We start from the raw sequence: 9015 nt of genomic DNA on the forward strand, positions 1-9015 counted from the left end.
CAATAATGCAAAAAATTGATAGTGCTTGAATTGACTATATTCAATGAAAACATTCATTAACTGACCATTGAGATAACTTGAGTGAGTAGATCACAGAACTCTTATTTATGAAGTGTTGAGAGAATTGTTAAATTGAAAGATAATAAATAACAGTTCTTTCACATGTCTGATAAAATTTTTTCTAGAGTTGGAAGAAGCACAAAGAATCTGAAGAAAAATTTTAATGGAATAAAACTGCTTTAAAATAAAGATCAATACAGTATTTGAAAAGAAGCCAGTAAGATGAAGGAAGAAGATAAAAGACGTAACACAAAGTCAGATGCTGTGACGCAAAACTTTGAAAACTAAAAGAAAAACAACTGTCCAGTTATAATTCTATGCCTAGCAAAACTATTTTTTCCAAACAAATAAAACATATCTTCCATATTAAAATGGTAAACTAATGTAGGCCTCTTTGTGATTCAGAACCCCACACTTCAACCATAAACAGAGGACTATTGGCAACTGGGAAAATCTGGGAGAGGAAGAGGTCTTTCCTAGGGAAGACCAAGCAAGTTTGTTGCCCAGTACAAATGGTCAGCTCTGAAAACATATGCATACAAGTAAGATTATATTGTCTCAAAAATTATATTTAAGAATTTTTATATAAACATGCACGTGTGTGCAAAGATGACTATGAACAAAGAAACAATGAATTTGAAGGAGAGTTGGGATGGGAAGGTAGAGGACTTTAAGGGAGAAAAGCAAATAAAAATGTTGTAATTGTGGTATAACCATAGAAATTAAACAAACAGTGTAGTTTTTTCCAAAGAGATAATCACTTCAGAAATTCACAAGGGCAGTCATAGGATCAGAGAAAAAAGTGAAAAGAAAGAAGGCAAGCAGAAACATCTCACAGCCTGCAAAGCCAAGTGTGGTCAACAACAGTATATAAAGGAGCTTATAAAGAAAAGAGAGCTTTGATGGGTATGAAGTGTATTTATTTTTTTTATTATTATTATTTTTTTATTAACTTGAGTATTTCTTATACACATTTCAAGTGTTATTTGCTTTCCCGGTTTCCGGGCAAACATCCCCCTCCCCCCTCCCCTTCCTTATGGGTGTCCCCCTCCCAACCCTCCCGCCATTGCCGCCCTCCCCCCATAGTCTAGTTCACTGGGGGTTCAGTCTTAGCAGGACCCAGGGCTTCCCCTTACACTGGTGCTCTTACTAGGATATTCATTGCTACCTATGAGGTCAGAGTCCAGGGTCAGTCCATGTATAGTCTTTAGGTAGTGGCTTAGTCCCTGGAAGCTCTGGTTGCTTGACATTGTTGTACTTTTGGGGTCTCGAGCCCCTTCAAGCTCTTCCAGTTCTTTCTCTGATTCCTTCAATAGGGGACCTATTCTCAGTTGGTGGTTTGCTGCTGGCATTCGCCTCTGTATTTGCTGTATTCTGGCTGTGTCTCTCAGGAGCGATCTACATCCGGCTCCTGTCGGTCTGCATTTCTTTGCTTCATCCATCTTGTCCAGTTGGGTGGCTGTATATGTATGGGCCACATGTGGGGCAGGCTCTGAATGGGTGTTCCTTCAGTCTCTGTTTTAATCTTTGCCTCTCCCTTCCCAGCCAAGGGTATTCTTTTTCCTCATTTAAAGAAGGAGTGAAGCATTCACATTTTGATCATCCGTCTTGAGTTTCGTTTGTTCTAGGGATCTAGGGTAATTCAAGCATTTGGGCTAATAGCCACTTATCAATGAGTGCATACCATGTATGTCTTTCTGTGATTGGGTTAGCTCACTCAGGATGATATTTTCCAGTTCCAACCATTTGCCTACGAATTTCATAAACTCGTTGTTTTTGATAGCTGAGTAATATTCCATTGTGTAGATGTACCACATTTTCTGTATCCATTCCTCTGTTGAACGGCATCTGGGTTCTTTCCATTTTCTGGCTATTATAAATAAGGCTGCGATGAACATAGTGGAGCACGTGTCTCTTTTATATGTTGAGGCATCTTTTGGGTATATGCCCAAGAGAGGTATAGCTGGATCCTCAGGCAGTTCAATGTCCAATTTTCTGAGGAACCTCCAGACTGATTTCCAGAATGGTTTTACCAGTCTGCAATCCCACCAACAATGGAGGAGTGTTCCTCTTTCTCCACATCCTCGCCAGCATCTGCTGTCACCTGAGTTTTTGATCTTAGCCATTCTCACTGGTGTGAGGTGAAATCTCAGGGTTGTTTTGATTTGCATTTCCCTTATGACTAAAGATGTTGAACATTTCTTTAGGTGTTTCTCAGCCATTCAGCATTCCTCAGCTGTGAATTCTTTGTTTAGCTCTGAACCCCATTTTTAATAGGGTTATTTGTTTCCCTGCGGTCTAACTTCTTGAGTTCTTTGTATATTTTGGATATAAGGCCTCTATCTGTTGTAGGATTGGTAAAGATCTTTTCGCAATCTGTTGGTTGCCGTTTTGTCCTAACCGCAGTGTCCTTTGCCTTACAGAAGCTTTGCAGTTTTTTGAGATCCCATTTGTCGATTCTTGATCTTAGAGCATAAGCCATTGGTGTTTTGTTCAGGAAATTTTTTCCAGTGCCCATGTGTTCCAGATGCTTCCCTAGTTTTTCTTCTATTAGTTTGAGTGTGTCTGGTTTGATGTGGAGGTCCTTGATCCACTTGGACTTAAGCTTTGTACAGGGTGATAAGCATGGGTCGATCTGCATTCTTCTACATGTTGCCCTCCAGTTGAACCAGCACCATTTGCTGAAAATGCTATCTTTTTTCCATTGGATGGTTTTGGCTCCTTTGTCAAAAATCAAGTGACCATAGGTGTGTGGGTTCATTTCTGGGTCTTCAGTTCTATTCCATTGGTCTATCTGTCTGTCTCTGTACCAATACCATGCAGTTTTTATCATTATTGCTCTGTAATACTGCTTGAGTTCAGGGATAGTGATTCCCCATGAAGTCCTTTTATTGTTGAGGATAGCTTTAGCTATCCTGGGTTTTTTGTTATTCCAGATGAATTTGCAAATTGTTCTGTCTAACTCTTTGAAGAATTGGATTGGTATTTTGATGGGGATTGCATTGAATCTGTAGATTGCTTTTGGTAAAATGGCCATTTTTACTAAATTAATCCTGCCAATCCATGAGCATGGGAGATCTTTCCATCTTCTGAGGTCTTCTTCAATTTCTCTCCTCAGTGTCTTGAAGTTCTTATTGTACAGATCTTTTACTTGCTTGGTTAAAGTCACACCGAGGTACTTTATATTATTTGGGTCTATTATGAAGGGTGTTGTTTCCCTAATTTCTTTCTCGGCTTGTTTCTCTTTTGTATAGAGGAAGGCAACTGATTTATTTGAGTTAATTTTATACCCAGCCACTTTGCTGAAGTTGTTTATCAGCTTTAGTAGTTCTCTGGTGGAACTTTTGGGATCACTTAAATATACTATCATGTCATCTGCAAATAGTGATATTTTGACCTCTTCTTTTCCGATCTGTATCCATTTGATCTCCTTTTGTTGTCTGATTGCTCTGGCTAGAACTTCAAGAACTATATTGAATAAGTAGGGAGAGAGTGGGCAGCCTTGTCTAGTCCCTGATTTTAGTGGGATTGCTTCAAGTTTCTCTCCATTTAGTTTAATGTTAGCAACTGGTTTGCTGTATATGGCTTTTACTATATTTAGGTATGGGCCTTGAATTCCTATTCTTTCCAAGACTTTTATCATGAAGGGGTGTTGAATTTTGTCAAATGCTTTCTCAGCATCTAATGAAATGATCATGTGGTTTTGTTCTTTCAGTTTGTTTATATAATGGATCACGTTGATGGTTTTCCGTATATTAAACCATCCCTGCATGCCTGGGATGAAGCCTACTTGATCATGGTGGATGATTGTTTTGATGTGCTCTTGGATTCGGTTTGCCAGAATTTTATTGAGTATTTTTGCGTCGATATTCATAAGGGAAATGGGTCTGAAGTTCTCTTTCTTTGTTGGGTCTTTGTGTGGTTTAGGTATAAGAGTAATTGTGGCTTCATAGAAGGAATTCAGTTGTGCTCCATCTGTTTCAATTTTGTGGAATAGTTTGGATAGTATTGGTATGAGGTCTTCTATGAAGGTCTGATAGAATTCTGCACTAAACCCATCTGGACCTGGGGTCTTTTTGGTTGGGAGCCTTTTAATGACTGCTTATATTTCTTTAGGAGTTATAGGGTTGTTTAAATCATTTAACTGTTCCTGATTTAACTTCGGTACCTGGTGTCTGTGGAGGAAATTGTCCATTTCCTGCAGATTTTCAAGTTTTGTTGAATATAGGCTTTTGTAGTAGGATCTGATGATTTTTTTGAGTTTGCTCTTATTCTGTAGTTGTGTCTCCCTTTTAGTTTTTTTATTTTGTTAATTTGGACACACACTCTTGTCCTCTTGTTAGTCTGGCTAACAGTTCATCTATCTTGTTGATTTTCCAAAGAACCAACTTTTGGCTCTGTTGATTCTTTCTATGGTCCTTTTTGTTTCTACTTGGTTGATTTCAGCTCTGAGTTTATTATTTCCTGTCTTCTACTCTTCCTGGGTGTGTTTGCTCTTTTTTGTTCTAGAGTTTTTAGGTGTGCTGTCAAACTGCTGATATATGGTCTCTCCTGTTTCTTTCTGCAGTCACTCAGAGCTATGAGTTTTCCTCTTAGCACAGCTTTCATTGTGTCCCATAAGTTTGGGTATGTTGTACCTTCATTTTCATTAAATTCTAAGAATCCTTAATTTCTTTATTTCTTCCTTGACCAGGTTATCGTTGAGTAGAGCATTGTTCAACTTCCATGTATATGTGAGCTTTTTTCCCTTTTTGTTATTGAGGACCAGCTTTAGCCCGTGGTGGTCTGATAGGATACATGCGATAATTTCTATCTTTCTGTATCTGTTGAGGCCTATTTTATGACCAACTGTATGGTCAGTTTTTGAGAAAGTACCATGAGGTGGTGGGAAGAAGTTATATCCTTTTTTTTTTAGGATAGAATTTTCTATAAATATCTGTTAACTCCATTCGGTTCATGACATCTCCTAGTCTGTCTATGTTTCTGTTTAATTTCTGTTTCCATGATCTGTTCATTGATGAGAGTTGGTTGTTGAAATCTACTATTATTGTGTGAGGGGCAATGTGTGCTTTGAGCTTTAGTAAGGTTTCTTTTATGTATGTACTTCCCCTTGTATTTGGGGCATAGATATTTAGGATTGAGAGTTCATCTTGGTTAATTTTTCCTTTGATGAATATGAAGTGTCCTTCCTTATCTTTTTTGATGACTTTTAGTTGAAAATTGATTTTATTCGATATTAGAATGGCTACTCCAGCTTGCTTCTTCCAACCATTTGCTCAGAAAGTTGCTTTCCAGCCTTTCACGCTGGGGTAGTGTCTGTCTTTGTCTCTGAGGTTTATTTCCTATAGGCAGTAGAATGCAGGGTCCTCATTGCATATCCAGTTTGTTAATCTATGTCTCTTTATTAGGGAGTTGAGACCATTGATATTGAGAGATATTAAGGAATAGTGATTATTGCTTCCTGTTATGTTCATATCTGGATGTGAGGTTATGTTTGTGTGCTTTTCTTCTCTTTGTTTTGTTGCCAAGACGATTAGTTTTTTTGCTTTTTCTAGGCTGTAGCTTGTCTCCTTATGTTGGGCTTTACCATTTATTATCTTTTGTAGGGCTGGATTTGTAGAAAGATATTGTGTAAATTTCGTTTTGTCATGGAATATCTTGTTTTCCCCATCTATGTTAATTGAGAGTTTTGCTGGATACAGTACCTGGGCTGGCATTTGTGTCTCTTAGGGTCTGTATGACATCTGTCCAGGATCTTCTGGCTTTCATAGTCTCTGTTGAGAAATCTGGTGTGTTTCTAATAGGTCTGCCCTTATAAGTTACTTGACCTTCTTCCCTTACTGCTTTTAATATTCTTTCCTTGTTTTGTTCATTTGGTGTTTTGATTATTATGTGACAGGAGGATTTTCTTTTCTGGTCCAATCTATTTGGAGTTCTGTAGGCTTCTTGTATGATTATGGGCATCTCTTTCTTTAGGTTAGGAAAGTTTTCTTCTATGATTTTGTTGAAGATATTTACTGATCCTTTGAGCTGGGAGTTTTCACTCTCTTCTATACCTATTCCCTGTATATTTTGGACCAGTAGCTATTTCCATTTAACATTATCTCTGACCATTGTGTCGATGATTTCTTTGGAATCTTCTGCTACTGAGATTCTTTCTTCTATCTTTTGTATTCAGATGGTGATGCTTGTATCTGCAGCTCTTTGTCTCTTCCTTTGGTTTTCTATATCCAGGGTTGTTTCCCTTTGTGCTTTCTTTATTGCTTCTATTTCCATTTTTAATTCCTTCACCTATTTGATTGTCTTTTCCTGGAATTCTTTGAGGGATTTTTGTAATCCCTCTCTAGAGGCTTCTACGTGTTTACTTATGTTTTCCTGTATTTCTCTAAGGGAGTTCTTCATGTCTTTCTTGAAGTCCTCCATCATCATGATCAAATGTGATTTTAAATATAGACCTTGCTTTTCTGGTGTGCTTGGATATTCAGTGTTTGCGTTGGTGGGAGAATTGGGCTCCGATGATGCCATGTAGTCTTAGTTTCTGTTGCTTGGGTTCCTGCGCTTGCTTCTCACCATCAGATTGTCTCTGGTGCTACCTTGTTCTGCTTTTTCTGACAGTGGCTAGACCGTCCTATAGGCCTGTTTGTCAGGAGTGCTGTAGATCTGTTTTCCTGTTTGCTTTCAGCCAGTTATGGGAACAGAGTGTTCTGCTTTCGGGCATGTGCTCTTTCCTGTCTTCTGGTCTTCAGCTGTTCCTGTAGGCCTGTGTCCTGAGTCCACCAGGCAGGTCACTTGGAGCAGAAAAGTTGGTCTTACCTGTGGTTCTGAGGCTCAAGTTCCTCATGGGGGGCTGCTTTTGAGCTCTCCGTGAGGGCACCAACCAGGAGGGCCTGTGCCGCCTTTTCCCTGAACCCCCATTCACCGGGGTCCCAGATGGCATTAGGTGCTTTCCTCTGGAGTCATAAATATGGACAGAGTGTAGTCTCTTCTGGCTTCACAGGCATGCCTGCCCCTGTGAAGGTTCAGCTCTCCCTTCCAAGGGATTTGGGTGCAGAGAACTGTTGACTGGGTCCCTTCAGGTCCAGGTGGTGTCTGGATCACAGGGGACCTGCCACTTGAGTGCCCCTATCTTCCTGTTCCCAGAGGTCCTATACAGTTTCCTCTTGGGCCAGGGATGTGGGCAGGGGTGGGCAGTATTGGTGGTCTCTCCCGCTCTGCAGTCAGGAGTGTCCACCTGTCTGGGCAGTGAGCTCTCTCTCTCTCAAGGGGTTTGGGAGCAGGGAGCTGTAGGCCGGGATCAGTGAGGTTGGGGCTCCAGCTAAAAACCAGAAGTGTCCGGTCCCAGACAAATTTTACCTCTGTGTGTCCTGAGTCTACCAGGCAGGTTGCTTGGAGCAGAAAAGTTGGTCTTACCTGTGGTCCCATGGCTCAAGTTGCTTGTGGGGGGGCTGCTTTTGAGCTCTCTGTGAGGGCAGCAACCAGGAGGGCCTGCGCCACCGTTTCCTGGAGCCCCCGTGCACCGGGGTCCCAGATGGCGTTTTCCTCTTTAATTAATATTTTTAAAAACTTTTATTCTCCATAATATGTAAATCTAATTTTATTTGCGCATCTATTTGCATAACTTGGTAGTATTTACTTCTCTTTTTCTTTTTTTCATTCTTTTTAACATTCTTTGTCTTATTCTTTATTTTATTGTATTCTACCTTTTTGATATTTTTATTTGAGAACTACATGGATTAGTGAAATAATATTTCCATCATTGCCAACATTCCTTCCATATTTTCCCCAAACCACTCCCATAAACTTGAAATTTAAACAAGGAATTTATTATTTGCCCCAAAAAGAGAAATGTTGGAATGAATTAAAATTTAAAAAGACTACAGCTCAAAGTGGCCATATTACAGTAAAAATGTTCATATCCGAGCATCCATATGGAAAAAAAAAGATTGCATGCATTAACACAGAAACCAAGAGAGCTGGGAAATAATCAATAGACCAACCTGAAGAACCCACAGGATAGAAGAGAGAGAGAGAGAGAGAGAGAGAGAGAGAGAGAGAGAGAGAGAGAGAGAGGAAATGAAGGAAGGGAGGAAGGAAGGAAGGAAGGAAGGAAGGAAGGAAGGAAGGAGGGAGGGAAGGGGAAAGGAGAAAGAGAAGACAGAGAAGCACAACAAGGAGGACAAGGAAAGGAAAGAAAAAATCCCACATATTCTATGAAAGCACAGCAGAAAATAAACAAAAATAAGTGAAATAAGTCATTCAAATAAATGAGGCATTGGGAATTCTAAAAAAGACATTGCCAGAAAATAAATGCCTTACAAAGTATTATGATTAAAATATCAAAATTTCAAACCAAAGAAAACATCTGAAAAGTTCTAAGAAGAAGATGGCTATTCAGTTCTGAAGGCAAATACATCAGAACAACAGCAGCTCTTTCATCAAAAGCTAAGAAGCATGAAATGACAGTCAGGGTTGGAAACTTAAAAGGAAGCAACTTGTCAACCAAAGTTGCTACAACCAATAAAGCTGTGTTAAATTTTATGGAAAGGTAAGAACATTTGAAGACTAACACAAACCAGGGTAGGAAACCAAGCAGTACCAGTCAGTGGTACTTAAAATAATGCTATACAAAAGAAGAAAGCAGGTGGTCACAAACATGACACCAAAAGAAAGAGCAAATTCCATGAGAGGAACAGATAATCTGAGTCAATTGAGGAAGGTCTCCATCATGCTCTATATAGTAAACCAGCAATTCCCAAGTAGCAGCAGGAAGGAGAGAGAAGAACAAGCAGCAATCCAACAACTAATAACCAAAAATGATAAGGACTCTCAAATATCTCTCAATAAAAGCTTTACGTGAAGGACTTCATTTCACCAATTAATAAAAAACAGACTAGTGAGTAGCTTTAAAATAAGATCCCATTATATTTTGTCTCCAAGAAATATACCTCAAGAAGG

This window comes from Rattus norvegicus, chromosome 2 (genome assembly GCF_036323735.1).
Source record: "Rattus norvegicus strain BN/NHsdMcwi chromosome 2, GRCr8, whole genome shotgun sequence".
In the NCBI taxonomy this organism is placed as follows: domain Eukaryota; kingdom Metazoa; phylum Chordata; class Mammalia; order Rodentia; family Muridae; genus Rattus; species Rattus norvegicus.